Consider the following 18,869-nt stretch of genomic DNA (forward strand, 5'->3'; position numbering starts at 1 on the left):
GTCCAAGAAGAGTTGGATAGGAATATTGGAAGAGAAATGAGTTGAGTAACAAAGAACTTGATGATCACTATAAGTTTATTTGAAAGTTCAAAATATTAAGACAATCCAATACGAAACAACAATCTCAAACATTGATAAAATCACCTGAAGTGATTAAAGGGCTAGTCATATACATCCAATATGATACAAGATCATATCTTATAGGTCAACTTGAACAAATACTCAAGAATATAGATGTTGACAAGATAACTAGAGAAATAAGGAGACATAAATAAAGGAGCATCTCACACAAAAAATTGTGTAATACACAAAGAAACTTGCAGAGGCAAAAGATACAATGATAGAACTGTTAAATGGTATTACTCCTTTTTTTTTAAAGTGTCAAATTCCCAGAGCTACATGGTACATTTAGAGAATATCCTAATGAAATCCAATAATGAGTTATAGGATACATAGAGCTCATTTGGCATCCTAATGAGTTTCACCAAACTATATGTCTGTTAGATACAATAAAAGCTACTTATGATCAATAGGATCACAATAGAGAAAGACAAGAAAACCTCTATAATCTATGTGATGCATATCTTCCTATCCCCACTAGCAAGCATCATGAAAGATCCTATAAAGGAACAAGAGACCCTACTCTCCACCAACCAATAACAAGTTTAGATGAAATGGAAACTAGACTTGTAGAAGTAAAGGGTGCCACACTAACCCCTAGAGGACTCCAAGTCCCCTAGAAAGAAAAAATAGATGCTACAAAGTCCCACTACCTAGGCATACTATAATGTTTGTTATTGATGAAAAAAAATGGGATAATATGAAGAAAGGGGGAGAATATGTAGTGAGGGGGAGAATATTATGATAAAATGATATAGGAGAAGAACATACAAAAAGGCACAAGTACTAGTGATAATGAAAAGAAAAAAAGGTAGAAAACACAAGATGAGTTCAAATCAGAGGGCAGTGGAATGAAAATCAACACAAGTCTAATACACCAATGAAGAGTCTACTTGTAGTATCATAATTGAAGGGAAAAATGAATGGCTAAATATTTTCCATCAATGCAAAAAGGAGAGATTTTGGACCCTACAAGTCTCAAAGGATAAGAAAGACAATTAGTGTTACTAGGTGTTGTCATTGATTGGAAATCACTTATGCAAAAAGTATACCATCTCATGATCACCAATAGAAATCTACACTAGTTGACTCGAGTATTGATATGATGATCTAGCAAGGTAGTAAATCATGATCAACATGATGACTCACCATTGCAGTGACACAACAGAGAAGACGAGGTCCAAACCATGAATTATTTAAAGCTCTAACAAAGTGGTAGAAAGAAGAAAGGAAAAATAAGTTATGGCTAGATTGAGAACAGACTCACAGAGATACCAGTTTAGGCCCTATGATATTCAAATTTTGAATTGTGCTTGGGAGTGATAATTCTATAGGGTTTTGATACCTGAAAATTCAAGGTCATATAAAATCAAAGGGGAAATTTTATTGTGCATGTGGACATATAGAAAAAAAGGGAAGAGAGATATGAGTATAAAAGATTAAACATAGAAATTTTTGTCATGCGAAGAAAGAATGAAGAGGAACACCAAGACAACACAATTTGTTGGACTATAGAGCAGGTCAAGAAGAAAAAGAATGTAGTGATAAAGGAGCTATCACAAATATCAACTAAGAGCCAAGAGAAGATCCAAGTATCTTCTAGATATACACTATAGATCTATCAAGAAAGATGTGAGACATAGGTTAGATCAATATTTGATTGCATTCTAATCATTGGAATCGGTTTTCTAATCTTTAACAAGGAATGCTTTTGTAGAAAACATAGTGTAAATCCTTTAACAATGTGTCTCTCAAAAGAAGTGCTAAAATCCTCTAAAAAATTAGCCTTCATAGGATGTTGCAATAATAAAAGGTTTTATACATTCTTAACTAGATGTGTTCTCTGAAGGAACAATTCCTAGCTCTTAACAAGGAAACCTTTTATCTATAGTAAAAGGCTAGTGGGTATATTATCCCCACCATGGTTTTTGTCCTCTCATCAAGGTTTTTCATGTACAAATTTGTGTGTCACTTGGTGTATGTTCTTTCTTGTGAGATTTTTTGGTTTTACTTTGCTAGACTCATCGTTTCTTTAATAGCTAAGTGGTTACTATCTAGTCTAGTTAGAATCGTTGTTGTTTTAACTAGTAGGATTGAGCATACTAATTCACCCCCCATCTTAGTACTAGTTTGGACCAACACTATAATATTTTGGATTTTAATTGTATTTATTAAATCAAACTACATGATCAATCATTAGGATGATAAACTAGAGAAGAGAGATCATAGTTTTTTAATTTAAAGAATTGATACAAAAAAAAGCATAGTTAAAATCCAAAATGATTTCAAAACTCTAACATAGACTATAAAAATCTAATTTCTTGGGAGGATTCATAAAGATAAATGCAACTACAAATAAGTATACAAAAACACATATCTAGAAAGTTAGAAAAACAAAATCACTTTGATAGAAAATTATACTATTTTTTTATATATACATTTATAAAATTCATTCTCAAAAATGAGAAAAATATAAGAATATGTAAAATTGGATATGCAAATTCAACCAATTAAAATGTTTCTAGAATGCAAAATTAAAATGGGGTTGTTGTCAATGGGCTCTTGGTCTACTGGTGAAGTTGAATGGCTCACAAAGAGCCCACTAGGGATCAAGTCTTGTTGAGTGCAAGGCTCTGACATTATAAGAGATGAGGTCAAGATCATGCCCTAGGTGATTTTGATGATGGGGATGCCTCTCAGTCCTTGGCTCTAAGTTGAAGAGGTTTCAAACATGAGTCTTCCTGTATCAAGTTCCTAAATAATTTAAGTGGTGGCTTTTGTTGGTTGGTAGCTCCCAGACCTCGTAGGCCTGAACCCCCCATAAAAAAATGGGGCTTTTCATTACGAAGGCATTTACTATATGAAATGATCGACCTGATGTCCAACATCTATGATTGTCATTTCCTTGCAAGGGTGCTAGATGATAGAAATAATAACCATTGTTCAATTATTCAACATTCTTTTACAAGACCTCTTCCTACAAGTGTAGACATATTTTATAATCTCCAACACCCCGCTGGCTCAACCCTATCCATATATATTGTCATGTCTTTAAAGTCAATTACTTCATTGTAGTTGAGCTAGAAAAAATGATGGGAGGGTTTCAAAAGGTTTTTTTTCTAAGCTCATGTCTTCATTGAAAACCCATTTATTTATTCATATTTTGACATTTTTTACCTTTAATAATAGTTTTTATATTTTGTTTATTGTTATTTTAATTATAATTTGATTAGAAAGTTTCTTTTTAATTTAATAATTTGATATTTAATTTTAAAAATAATTTAAGTAAAATAAAAAATTAAAGTTAAAATATATATTTTTAATATTTTTATACAGTCATACATTAAAAATAAAATTTTCTATTATTTTTTAATTTATATTTTATATTTTAAAATTCAAAGTATTCATTAACTCTATTAATTTTTTTAAAAACTAATCATTTGTCAAATTGATGTAGATAATTGATTTTTAAAAGTAAACATACAAAAATTTAAAATTACCTTGGATACTATTGTCACAAAAGCTTGCACCCTTACCTAAAGTTTTTACGTAAAGGCAACCTTGTGAAACATGGAAACAATCTCCAAGTTGTGGAACTTGAACTATGAGATTGAATCTCTGGAGAAGGTTAGCTTCCTTACTATCAAGATGCACCCAACTAGTTCTTGAGAGGAAAAAGGAGAAGGAATGTAATGTGTGCCCTACTTAATGTGTGCCCTTTTCCTATCAAGATGCCCTACTAGTTTTCAAGAATGAATATAATGTGTGCCCTACTTAATGAAATGACTTAAAATCAACTTCTAAAGCATGTTAATTCCTTCCCCTATCCAACCATATCATTTGAAGATGTCAAGACTTCCATACATAACCATACCAAGAGAAAATAAAATGACTTTTTGCACAAAAATAGAGTTTATTTTATTGATATCAGTAAATCCTTTCGTACAATGGTGCTCTTTGACTAGAGAGAGATGACATAATCTTAAATATCCTTCCTCCAATGGATATAACCACATTTTGGGCTATTGGAGGTAGTTTTTCAAGTTTTGCAACTTCTTGACTAAAAGTTGCTCATTAAGAACTTTTGCAAAAAGTGCAATTTTGCCTTGTAAACAATAAAACTAACTCCTACACTTCCTATAAGCTTAATATAAGAAGAAAAAATAAATTAAACTTAGTTATTAGACCATGGTGGTCTTATTTAATCCAAAACTAGCAAATACTATTAACTAAGGGTCATATAGGACTAATACAATCAGGATTTATAAAACATCTCAAAGCAATGCCCTTTACAAGTGACTAAGACCAATATCTAACATGTCTAAACATGATCAAATAATGGTTCTATCATCTTGGTTGGTTGATGTAGACTCTTGCTCCTTGTCCTTGCATGGGTGCTTTGCACCATACTCCTCTGGCCAATTGAACTCAAGTCCCTTAAGTTAGAATAGTGGAAAACTTTGCCCTAGTCTTTTCAATCTGAGCTTTTCTCAGCCAAGTGGCTTCCTCTAAGGGTTTTCCCTACCATTTTACCAAGTATTCATAATACTCATGCCTCCTTGTTTTTTTTCTTACCCTTTTATCAATAATGCATTCAATGCTTTATGGGGTGTGAATTGGTAGATCCTTGAGAGTTTCCTCAGTTTCAACTTCACCTTGTCCTACAACACAATTATCAGTATTGATGAATTTATAAACATAAATATCAGAAACTTAAAAAATGGGTGAGAGAGAAATATTAGATGGAAGATCTATATTATATGCATTTGGTCTACATTGTTTCATAATCTTGAAAGGGTATCATTACTAAGTCTCCCACCTTGAACTACACATGTCTCCTTTTCACATTTGTTGTTTATTTGTATTTCATAGTGGCCTATTGCAATATTTTTTTAACTTGTTGATGTATCTCCTTCATGACTTCTACAAATTCATTAGCTAATGCACTCTGTCTGATGTTGTACACTTCTCTAAGTTCAACAACTCCTTTAGGGTGTGTCCCATAGATAATTTGAAAGGGACTGTAGCCAGTACTCCTATTTTTTGAATCATTATGTAAGAATTCTTCTTGAGGTAGTATAGTATCCCATGATGCTCCACATTCATTGGTTAGGCATTAGAGTAAGTTTCCAAGTGATCTATTTATAGCCTTAGTCTAACCATTAGATTGTGGGTGGTATGCTGAAGACATGGCAAGATTGGTTCCCAACCTTTTCCACAAAGTCCTCCAAAAGTGTCCAATGAACTTAGAGTCCCTATTAGACACAATGGTTAAAGGTAACCCATGAAGTCTCACATTCTCCTTGAAGAACAATCCTACAATACTAGAGGCATCATTAGTTTTTTTACATGGCAAATAGTGTGCCATTTTAGAAAACCCATGTACAACAACACAATTGTTGTCAAACCCATTCTTGGTCTTGCGAAAACCTAGGATAAAGTCCATGCTCATAGATTCCCAAGGTTTAGAGGGTATTGGTAGAGGTATATATAGTCCTGCATTAGCAGTCACTCCTTTAGCCCTTTGGCATACCATACAAATTTCTACAAATTTCCTAACACGTGTCTGCATTTTTAGGCTAGTAATAAAATCTTCTTACTAGTTCAAGAGTCTTATATAGGCCAACTTGACCTAATAGATTTCCACAGTGTTTTTCTTTTATTATATTCTCCCACGTGGAGCATTTAGGAATACATAATTGGCTACCTTTAAAAAAGAAGACCTTGAATGAGAAAATCAGAATATTCATTGTGATACTTGTCCCCAAGTTCTAAACAAACCTCATATGTAGTTTTGAAGTCTTCATCCTCTTGATAAATGTCCTTAAGTGCTGAAATATCAATAGTTTCCAACTAGACCTCTTGAATGGTACGATTTCTTCTACTCAAGGAATCTACTACTTTGTTAGCCACCCCTTTCTTATGCTTGATGGTAAAAGTAAATTCATGTAAGTACTCTACCCATTTTAGATGATTGTGATTCAACTATTCCTAACTATTTAAGAAGCTCAAAGCATGGTTATCAATATAAACACCAAATTCTTTTAGTAAAAGGTAGTTCCTCCATTTCTTAAGTGATTGGACCATGGCATACATTTCTGAGTCATAAGTTTAGTATTTTTTCTTAGCCTCATTTAACTTCTCACTGAAAAAGGCCATAGAATTTCCTTCCTGACTTAAAACACCACCTATAGCTTTGTTACTTACATCACTCAATGGTGAGCACTTTGTCAAATCTAGCAATACTAGTATGGGTTGTTGGGCCACCTTTGTTTTAAGGTATTCAAAAGATCTATCTGCTTCATCTATTCATACAAAATAACATTTTCTCCCCCCCTTTGATAGTATTTATCATTGGTGCACAAACTCCACTAAAATCCCTTATAAATTTCCTATAAAAGCTTGCTAGCCCATGAAAACTTTTAACCTCGCCTACAACACTTGGAGTGGGCCAGTTTAGAATAGCCTCCACCTTTGAGGGATCCATCTTCAAGTGTCCCTTAGAGATGAAAAAAACAAGAAATATTAGTTCCTCTTGCAAAAATATGCATTTTTCCAAATTTATCTTTAGATTTTCTTCATGTAATCTCTTCAATACCATGTCTAGGTGGATTAAATGTTCACTCATATTCCTGCTAAAGATTAGGATATCATCCAAGTAGACTACTACAAAGAGTTTTATATAGGGTTTGAGGAATTCATTCATTAGCCTCGTGAAGGTACTAGGGGAATTTGATAGGCCAAAAGGCATGACTACCCATTCAAACAAGCCCGCATTGGTCTTAGAGGTTGTCTTCCATTCATCCCCTTCCCTTATTCTTATATGATGGTAACAACTCTTTAAGTCAATTTTAGATAAATAGCTTCTCCACCTAGGCAATCCATGAGGTCCTTCATTCTAGACATAGGGAACCTATATCTTATTGTTACCTTGTTAATAGCCCTAGAGTCTATGCATAGTCTCCATGTACCATCCTTCTTGGGAGCCAACACTACAAGAACTGCACAAGGACTTATACTCTTTCTAATGAATCCCTTTTCTTGTAATCTCTGAATGTGTTTTGCAATCCTAGTATTATGTTCTGGAGTTAGTTTGTAGGAATGTTTATTTGGTAATCTGGCACCAGGGATTAGTTCTATGTAGTGGCTTATGTCTCTATTAGGTGGCAAGGAATCTGATCTCTCATCTGCTACTATTCCTTAGTACTACTGCAAAAATTCTTGCACTTCTTTAGGTCCTACCTTCCTCAAAGGCTCTTGGCTTTTAGTCTTCAACTTAGGTTTTATTTTTGGTTTTACCATAATGGAAAAATAGGGCATATCCTTCTCCTTAAGGATCTTTAAGAAATCCTTCTCTCCTATCAATAGGACATCACTTTTTAAAACTCTTTCCTTTTCACTATCAAGTAAGGACTTCATTGTATAAATGACCCCATCTTTGGTTAAAGTATAGACATTTGTCTTTCCCCCATGTTGGGAATCCACATTAGACTTCCAAGGCCTTCCAAGAAGGAGATGGCATGCATCCATACCTACAACTTCACACAAAAGTTTGTCTCTATACTCTCATATTTGGAATTCAACCTAACACTATTCATCTACCACAATCTGTTGCTCTTTTTTTAACCAAGAGACTTTATAGGTGTGGGGTGAGGAATTGTTTTGAGTCCAAGTTTTTAATCATCTCAGTGGATGCTAGGTTTTTAGTAGACCCACTATCTATAATAACTTTTCACACTTTCCCATTCACCCTACAATTAGTCTTGAATAAAGACTTCCTTTGTTTTGGCTCCTTAATTGGTTTTTTAACAAAGTCTTATTAAACATTATGCACTCACCTTGTTTTAGATCAATAGACCTTGATTGTGTGGTGTGGTAGGAGGTTCTACATTTACAGTCATCTTCTTGAGCCTCATGTGTCAATTGGATCCTCCTATAACCTCTCTGATTATTTGCACTAGCATTTGCCTTGTTGGGACACCTAAAGGATTGGTTACCAACTTGATTGCAGGAGAAGCACTTCCCTATGAAGAGACCTTGTACTCTGCCTCCAAATCCTCCCCTACTATTACCTTTGCCACCACTAGAGTTTATTCTTGGTGAGTTGTCCCTCTCTTGGTCTAGATTTCTTAACTCTCCTTGAGTTTTGTTAATGTTTCTATTCTAAAACCTACCCCTTCGTCTTTTGTTTATCCTATATTTTCAAAGGTAATTGGAAACATTTATGAATAGACTCCATAGACACTAGTGTGAGTTCATCTTGAATACTATACTTAAGACCATTTATGTACCTAGCAAAATTTTTCTTGTCACTTTCATACATTCTTGCCTTCAAAGATAAAGAATGGAATTCTTGAGTATAGGTACTTAAATCTAGGTCATGTTGCTCTAGGTTTTGTAGCTTCTTGTGAACAATGATCTCATAGTCCTCTAGGATGAATTGCTTCTTGATCTCCTCCTTCATATTCTTCCAAGTTGGTATGAGAACCTTCTCTTCTTATGCCCTCTCATTTTGCAGGAAGTTTCACCAAGTGTTGGTCCCTTCAATTTGGACTTAGCAATCTTAACCTTCTAGTTTGTAGGTATGTCATCACATGCAAAGTGATTTTCAAGGGCCTCCAACTAGTCCATGCACTCCTCTAGTTCCAACTTACCATGGAACATAGGTAGGTGTTCCTTATCCTTCTTCCCTACCCTCTCTAGAGTTGCAAGCATAACCCTTTGATCTTCTGGCATGTTTGTTCATCTAGGTGGATCTTCTTCCTCTACTTCTTCTACCTCTAACTCTTCATTGTCTCCTCTCCTTACCTACCCTTTCAAATTATCCAATTCTCTTCTCATGGTTCTATTCTCAGCCCTGACTATTCTACTTTTTGTCATTTTCTCCTTTACTATCTTGGCCAACTCCATGTTGGTCATCCTCAAAGGGATCTCCCTATCCCATTCTTCTCCTTTAGAAATCTTGTCTTATGAAGACTCCTAAATTATAATCAAAGTGGCTCTAATACCACTTGATGCAAAGTGTTAGCAACAAAAGATGGTTTTGCCCAAAATCAGGATGTTGCACAATTGCTTGATATATCGAAGGTGTAAATAAAAGGGTTATAAGGTCCAAATCCTTGTCTAAACTAATAATGGATCACCCTTGACAAAATCTTGCAATAGCTTTCTTTCACCAATCTCCAAACTATGAAATTTAGAAAACTACACTTTTAGGCCTAAACTTGAATTAGCCCTCCTAATTCAATATTTCACAAATAACTTGATATTTCTCCAAAAGACTTGGTAAGAAAATTAGGGATTATAGTACCCTTTTGGAAGTTCTTAATGACTACAAAGTTGTAGGCTCCAATCCTACTCCAGTATTCCAAAATGGTCTCAAGACTCGCAAACCCAATAGGCCTAATTGGATGTGGTTTTTTAAGGAACTACTCTAGAATGGGCACATGAGATTGGATCACTAATAAAAATGGATTATATGACCCCAAACTACACTAGTTCTATCATTCTTTTTCCAAATCAATACTTCATATTCATCTAATCATTCAAATTCAATTCCTTAGTTTTTGCTTTTGGAATCTACTTTTACATAATCCTAACTTGATCCCCCCAAGTGGCTATACAAATCTACTATTGGGAAGTCAAGTTAGGGCTCTATCTTTGGTGTTTACCCTAGATTTAAGGGTTTAACAGACCAATTTTTCAAGAATGAATGTAAATTCTTCCATACTTAATGAAATGACTTAAAATAAACTTCTAAAGAATTTTAACTCCTTCCCCTATCCAACCATATCATTTGTAGATGTTAAAACTTCCATACATAACCATTCCAATAGCAAATACAACAGATTTTTGCAAATAATAGAGTTTATTTATTGATATCAGTAAATCCTTCCGTACAATGGTTCTCTCTGACTAGAGAGAGATGAAAAAACCTTAAATATCCTTCCTCTAATGGATACAACCACATTTTTGGTTGTTGGAGGTAGTTTCTCAAGTTTTGCAACTTCTTGGATAAAAGTTGCTAATTAACAACTTTTGCAAAAAGTGCAATTTTGCCTTATAAACAACAAAATTGACTCCTACACTTTTTGCAAGCTAAATATAAGAAGATAACATAAATAAAAATTACTTATTAGACCATGGTGGCCTTATTTGATCCAAAACTAGAAAATACTCCTAAGGGTCATATAGGACTAATACAATCAAGATTTATAAGACATCCTAAAGCAATGCCCTTTACAAGTGACTAAGACCAATATCAAACATGTCTAAACATGATCAAATCATGGTTCTATCATCTTGGTTGGTTGATGTAGACCCTTGCTCCTTGTCCTTGCATGGGTGCCCTACAACACAAAGCATAGAATATAATTCTAAAGAACTAGAGAAAAGATCAACACTAAGAAGGGTTACAAAATTTACTTTTATAGTGTAAGCATAACATAAATAGCTTCTACCCTAAGATAAAGCTCAACTACTACCATTAAAGTTGCAAAGAACAATCATCTACAAATCTAGAGAATATTTGATCATGGTACACATCTAGATGTAGAAAATCCATGTATTTCTCCAAAAATATCCTTGAGAAGACAAAAATGGTGGTCATGAATGCCTTAATCGAGTAGATAGATAAACAAACAATGACAGAGTGTCCCTTTTCATTCATCTGGTATGGGAAATGTTGAAAGCATCCAATAGATGATCAAGAAGATCATATCTACCAATACAATATTGTGTTTCTTTGTTCTTGACATGCCAAATCAAATATATTAGCATGGTCATCAATGTTCAACGTTCATCTTTTACCTTTCTTGCAATTTCATTGGTCAAAGACCCCTCTATTTTCTAGCTCAAACATGTAGAAAAAATTTCATATTATGGTCAACTCAAGAACCTACAATCTTACGATCTTAGATGAAGTCAAAGATCTTCATAACATCTCCAACTCAAAAAGTGGCCTTTATGATCTTACGATCACCAATCTATCTTATGTTCAGGGGCACTCTTCATAAAACTTATGATCTTATGATCACCAGTTCATCTTAACATCAAGCCCTCCTTGAAACCTCTTCATGATCCTACGATTGTTCAATGCTACAACAACCTGATACTGTGACCATCATCTAGTCCTTCATATCTTTGGAAGACTCCTCAGCTGCCCATTGCAATCTTATAAACCATAGTCTATCATCTAGTCATGGGTCCCTAATTTTCTTTTTACAATCACTCATCCCTACAATGTCATGACAACACTAACTATCATAACATTGAGAGACCCTAAATTTAATTCCACGATCCTCCACCTCATCGCTCATTATAACATCAAAACCTCAACATAACTGTAGCAACCTAACCAGTTCTACAATCTGATGATCATTGACCACCTTGTAGTTTTGGGTAGGCCTCCTTCATGGCTCACAATCCTACAATTTTTATGATGTTACGATCTCTCAATTTCATAACAACAATAATTTATGACATCGCCAACATAAAATTCAGCACTCATGATCCTACGATGCATATATCATTGTATCATCTTATCCCTATCCAGCCTACTTGACAATCTCATGATAATAGCTTATCATAGCATCAAAACCATCTTTGCTTGCTTTAGTTTATAGAAAACATGTTGAGTGAACCTTTTCCTTTGTGATCATGTGACCACTAAGAGTCTAACTTTTAACATACCTTTCACATGGTCGTGACCTATTTTCTAGCTAGCAAGAAATGTTGGTGACCCAATGATAATGGGACTTAACTAAATGAAATCATTTGTTCACTGCTTCACAACTATCTATCCTAATTGCAAACCAAACCCTATGAAGTTGCGACCATCACTTCTTAACTATGACTTCCTAGTCACGAATTAACTTTTAACTTTGGTGTTTAACCCCATGAGTATGCAATCAATAAGCTTTGAACATTTCATAGAAAAAAACATGCGTCAAGCATTTAACCACATGATCATGTGGACAAGGGAATTCACTACCTCACTATTCAAACCATGAGTTAAGATAAACCACATGTGACTAAGCGAAATTGCACAAACTAAACTATTGCAGTTAACTTCTCATAGTCACGGCTTAAAAACACTTAGAGTCGAAACTATCCATGACCAAGAAATAAAAGGAGAACTAACTTTTGAGATAGTTATTTTGCACTATCTTAGGTAGAAATGATAGTTTATCTATAACTGCAGTTATAAGGCAATGAAAATGGTCACAAGGTCGCGACATAAAACTTTAAAAGGTTTTGAAGGCCTAGGGACTTAGGGATATAAAAGATAACCTAAGGTTTATATATGTATCCTTAAAATGTTGATCATTTGAATATATGACCATTGGTCATGCTTGATAGGAAAAACTCAAATTTTGGCAAGAGAGAGAAAATGTCCAATAATTTTCTCAACCTAAAGGGGATGCTTGCCTACTAAGTATATGATTAGCGACCTTAAGCATCCATTGGGCTATGGAGTCATCAAAAAATGAAACCTGTGCTTTGTGAAATTGTAACTCTACCTTTGTCTTCTTTATGACTACAAGACTTCAAAACCTGGCTGTCTTACAGAGAGATAACTTGTGCTCAATACTTCTTGAAAAATTGGAAACTATCCTAATATGTATAAAAAACCCTAACCCTCTCTAGAAGTAAGATTTGAGATAAATTCCATTGAATAGAATTGGTAGAACATCACCATTTGGCATGGATAGCTGAAAAGCATTGGCCTCTTTGCAACTGGCAATAACTTAAGGCTCACTCTAGATAGCCTCAAATTTAGAGTGCCTATTTGGTTTGGCTCTATTTCCATCCCAATTGAGAACAAGGTACCCTTCTCTAAAAACCCTAGCTTTGGCCTTCTTGTCAAAGCTTTTCTTGACCTATTTCTGATGAATTTTAAGTGTCTACATAGCCTATTGCCTCTTTTTTTCTAGCTCCATAAATTCTACCATTCTTACAGTCATAGCATCATCTTTAATTATCTCCAATTCATGAGCTAATTTGAGAGATGGGAACTCTAGTGAAATAGGAAGCATGGCCTCCCTTCCATATACCAACATGAAGGGTGAATTCCCTACTACTCTCTTAGGTGTAATTTTGTTAACCTAAAGGGAAGTCTTTAGTTTTGAATGCTGACACCTCTAGTTATCCTCAATGGTCCACTTCATGATTCTGATCAGATTCTTATTAGAGGACTCGACCAATTCATTGCCTTGGTGATAGTAATTTGAGGATGTACTCAAATATATTCCATGATCAACTTCCCAAGAAAAAATATGAGCCCCAACAAAGGACTTAGTATTATCTGGTATGATTGTTGAAGGAGTTCCAAATCTAGTTACAATCCCATCAAGGAATTCAACTACTAAAGTCTTTGTGGCATCCTTAAAAGCCATTTTTTTTGTCCACCTTGTAAAATAATTCATTGCAACTAAGATCCACATGTGACCAGAGTTGGAAGGTGGATTGACTGGACCAATAAAATCCAATCCCCATTGGGTAAATGGTTGATCAACCTAAATGGGATGTAAGGGAAGAGTTGCTAATCTTTTTTTACTTGAGAAGAAAGAAAAATTCTCACATTTACTTACATGTCTATGAAAATTATGGAACAAATTTGGCCAATAATAACCAACTCACATGACCTTCATGGTTGTTGTCCTAGCTAAGAAATGGCCACCATCAAGACCATCATGAAACTCCTTGATCATCCTATCAGTTTGATCAGTGTTGATGCATTTTAGAAGGGCTCCATTTAGATCTTTTTTTAAAAGAATCTCATCCACTAGGGCAAAAGGGATAGACTATAATTTGTATTGTCTTCTTTTAGCTCTACTCAATCCTTGTGGATATCCTCCTCCTAACAAGAATGTTGTCATGTCATGCATCCAATTATTTAGATTTACATCCCCTGCTAGTTCTGCATCTCCTATAACTAGAGTAACCTCCTCAGTTGGCTCCTAGGATGAAATCATTTGTTCACATAACCCTTTTACCTCTAACTAGCTTGGTTATCTTGATATCAATGTCATACTCCATGACCTTAGTGATCCATCCAACACTCTTCTCATTGACATCCTTCTTTAAAAGAAAGTCCTTCACACTTGTATGAGGGACTAGGAATTGGATTTTGTTGTGTGATAGTAGGTGTCTAAATTTATTTAGAGCTCTTATGAATGCAAGAACTTCCTTCTCCACATAACTATACTTATCTTCGTAATCCTTTAGCCCTTCAATGAAAAAGGCTATAGGTTGTTCTTCATTTGCATCATTCAGCTATGTCAAGCTAGCTAATATACTTGACTCACCTCCAAGAGTGCAGAGAATGAAATCCTTATCAAAATTAGGATTGATAAGGGTAAGAGTTGATGCTATTACTACCTTAATCTCTTCAAAACTAGCCCTTCCCTCTTTTTCCAGGTGAAGACTGTATTTTTCTTGAGCATAGCTATAAGAGGCATAACCATGGTAGCAAGATTAGGAATGAACCTTCTTACAAAATTGATTCTACCAAGGAAGATTTGCAACCCTTTCTTATGAGTAGGAAGTGGGAGAGCAAGGAATGCCTCTACCCTCTTTGGATCTATGGTTAGCCTATCTCTTGAAGCAATGTGTCCTAATAGCTTTCCTTGATTAGTGGAAAACACACACTTCTTTGGATTCAAAGACACACCATATTCTCTGCATTTGATGAATACATGCCTTAGATGGTCACAATGATCTACTACATTCTTAGAGTAGACTGTTATATCATCTAGGTAGACTAGCACATACTTTTCAATCATTCTCTTGAAAGCCATCTCCATTTCCTTTTGAAAAGTATCACCTACATTAGTTAGTCCAAAAGGAATCTTACAATAGGCATAAGTGCCCCATTTAGTAGTGAAGGCAGTCTTGTATATATCAGACTCTTGAACTAATACCTGATTATAACTAGAAAACCCATCTAAGAGGGAGAATCTTTCAAAACCATTGACCTTGGAAAAAATTAGCTCCATGGAAGGGAGAGGATGGTGATCTTTAAGAGAATCTGTATTAAGGTCCCTAAAATCTACACATAGTCTAATTTCTCCACTCTTTTTCCTAACTAAGACAAGATTAGCTACACATGAGGAATGCTTAATATGGAAGATAATATTAGTCTCTATTAGCTTGGATAACTCCTTTCTCAAAATAGGCTCAATCTTAGGGTTGAATAGTTCTTGCTTTTTCCTAATAGGCTTTGCATCATTATTTAAGTCTATGGTATGTTAGAAAAAGCTTGGGTCAAAACCCTTTAAATCATCATATGTCCATGCAAATACAACATTGAATTCTTGACATAAATGAACAAAATTTTCTTGTTCAATTCTAGAGAATACCTTTACCATATTGAGAGTCTTCCCTTTACCAATAGTGATTGGTATGTGATCATCTTTATTCACAGCCAAGTTCAACCCTTTTCTCATTGCTTGATCATCAAGGTCAAAGATACTCTCCAAAGTGATTAGACCTTTGGTTAACTTGTTTGAACTGAGGTTCATGATTTGATCACCATACTAGCCTTATAGCCTAGACTAATTTTTTACAGAGAATTCTACCTCATTTTGCAAGAAATTGACAATTTACACATTAGAGTCAAAAACTTGTCAATTTGTGCAATTATCAAGAACAATGGGCCTTACAATTTTTTTGATCTATTGCTCCCTCTCATCAAAAACATACTCTGGTATATCATAATGAGCACCAATGGCTACAATTCTATCAACATGTTTGTTCTTGTTCCTAGGAACACTCTGGATATTGAATGCCTAAAAACCTTCAAGTAGATCCCACACTCTATGTTTGTATGATTTGAGAACGTTGTTCTTTGTGATTTTCTAACTTATAATTTGATTAACAACCAACTCACTGTCCCTGCAATGCCTCGCCCAGAGATCCTTGGAACAAGGATTCAATACAAGCCAAGATTTAAAAAAATTTATAAGTATGAGTGCACACAACATCATCATATAGGGAACACAAAGATCACAACAAAAGACTTAACCACAATTTTGGCAACCAATGAATCTCCAAACACCACTACCCAAACTAACACAACCAACTGAAGGACAAAAAATCACTATGACAAGAGAAACTAAAATCTCTAAACTATAGAAATAAGCAAATACTAGCATAGCTAAAGGGTACATAAAAAACCAAAAAAATTTTCCCAAAAACCAATAGAGATACCCCTTTTTTTTCATGTAAGGACAATAGATTGAGAGAATCTCACGTGAGGAAGTACAACAATACCCACAAGGATCTCCCTTTTGTGTGATAAAATACATCAAAGGGCTTAAGGAAGCACTTGAATAGTAGCCAAAGCACCCCAACACTAGTGTGGGTTTTCACACAAGAAAGTGCCAGAAGCCACGCAAGAAAACTTAGCACACTACGTGAGCTTTTCCATTCTCATGTGAGGATACAAAACAACAAGCCAAAAAACTAAAGGTAAAAGAAAAAACTAAGAAATAAAGTTCCTCCACACTAGGGAGTACCAAATCAACATATTGAGGCAATGACACTTGATCAAATAACTAAAAGATAGAAACTAAATCTAAACAGGTAAACATAGTAGTGAAGGGAAATAATTGAAAGCAACATCGCAGTGTACCAAAACAAGAAACTAAGTGTGCAGTTCCTCCGAACCATAATAGCATCATGAGACCTCGAAGGTCCTATCCATCCCTCATGCATAACATCCCAAATTTCCAACTAGATAATCAGAGCTATCTTATAAGGATGTCACTACTAAAGCATAATAACATTATAAGAATAGGAAATCTAACATGCTAAACCAAAAGCAATAGATACTCCAACTAAGAAGATATATCATCTAATCATATGCCAAACATCATAATAATGAAATGCGCCAAAACATCATCTAAACAAGATATACAAGCATTCCAATGAAAGCATAAATCACAAGAAGCATACTCTGGAACTTGAAGTACCAAGTGAAAGCATCTAGCAACAATTGCACTAAGACAATAGAACATCTCTATACACTGATCCCCAATAGTGGTGAAGGTAGCTATGCCTTCCAACCATGTGAAACTCATAGGTCTACTCTCATCATGTTGATTAAGATAATGATCTAACCACAAACACACATAAAGTAAACATTCATGGCTAACACACACCAGACAGTAATGGTGACTGAAGCCAAGATCATGAAACCATGCAAGTACAATAGGCCCTGGTTAGACACTCAATGGGCTACTATGTAGGGTCTAACATCATAGAGAGATTCTTGGCATCAACAAGCCAATGCTAGTATTAGTAGCTACTCTCCCCAATGCGAGGCACACAACCCAAGTAGCAACTCTTCCCAATAGAAGGCACATGACCTACCTTGTAATTAGCTTATATTTATTACCACCTAGTATTTTAATTTAGTTATCACTTATATAAAAATTCTTCTACCAACAAATGGGAAATAGTCACCAGGTTGCAAGATAGGAGCCCCTTCATGTGCTATCCTACTCTACCCATGCTCATCCAATGATGAGTGCTCGTAGGCATGCATATTCCCAACCCAACCTTAACGATCATAACTCTTGGAAGTACTATAGAAGATCATGCCTCACAAGTCACCCAAAAAATGTATGTGCACGTACTCGTCTGTAGCATACCACCATCACAAAGATCATAACATAAGGACTAGATGAGAAAACAATGCAAAAATACAATCAACCAAAAAGAGACCTAGGAGAACAGATGTGGAAAGCATCCCAATGCAACATAAAAGTACCACAATGGTCAGACTAACATACAAACGGATGATCCCACAACCAAAATCATGCCAAGAAAACCTAAGAAAATAGGGTAGCATGCAAAATGAGGTAAAAATTCCAAAACAAAAACAATTTGAAAAAAAAAAACCCATTTGGTCTTTGGGTACAAAAGCCTCAAAAATCCAATAAAATTTTGGTTCAAACATCGTATGCAAAAAAGGCTAGCATAACGACGCAAAACCCCAAGCCCTCATCCCAAAAATTAGGAAAACATTCATGCCCGACCAAGCGAGCAAAACCAACAAAAAAAAATGGAGGGGAACACTAGTTCTCAGCCTCTAAACAAATAACTACCAAAAACAAATATAGAAATTGAGCTGAAACAAGAAAATGAGAAATCCCAACCTAACAACAAAAGGGGTTGAAATGAAAATCAATCTAATAAAATAATAATCCTACGAAAGCTATCAAAACTATAATAAAGCAAGGTCTCCCCAAGTTGGATCTGACGAGACTGACCTCATGAAGATCCTATGCTTGAAGCTCTCCCAAAAAACATAAACACAATCCTTCAGAGAAGGATTACAGAAAAAGCTCTCAATTTTGTAAATTGCAAAGGTGAGAAGTGAGGAATTAAATTCCTCTTTCAATACTTACTCACTTTTTGAGTGAATATTTGATTAGGGAAAATAGTCAGTTAGACTAGATAGACTTTGAATCGACCCAAATGAAAGCATGTTATCCCTCAAAATAGGAATTCATCTATGGAAAAGCTTCCAAAAATTAAATTCAATAAAATTTAAAGCCTGAAAACCCAAAATCACAAAAATTTCCTTAACAACTTTCACGACAATGCGAACCTCTAAATACAAAGATGCGCTCATAGGTCTAGTCACATAATGCAAATGAGTTTAGATTTAATAATCACCAAAAGGTTTAATTAAAAATTAAAATAAGGATACCTTGATCATACAAGGACGACATTGGTGA

This window comes from Cupressus sempervirens, chromosome 6 (genome assembly GCF_028749045.1).
Source record: "Cupressus sempervirens isolate cs-2001-9-10 chromosome 6, ASM2874904v1, whole genome shotgun sequence".
In the NCBI taxonomy this organism is placed as follows: Eukaryota; Viridiplantae; Streptophyta; class Pinopsida; order Cupressales; family Cupressaceae; genus Cupressus; species Cupressus sempervirens.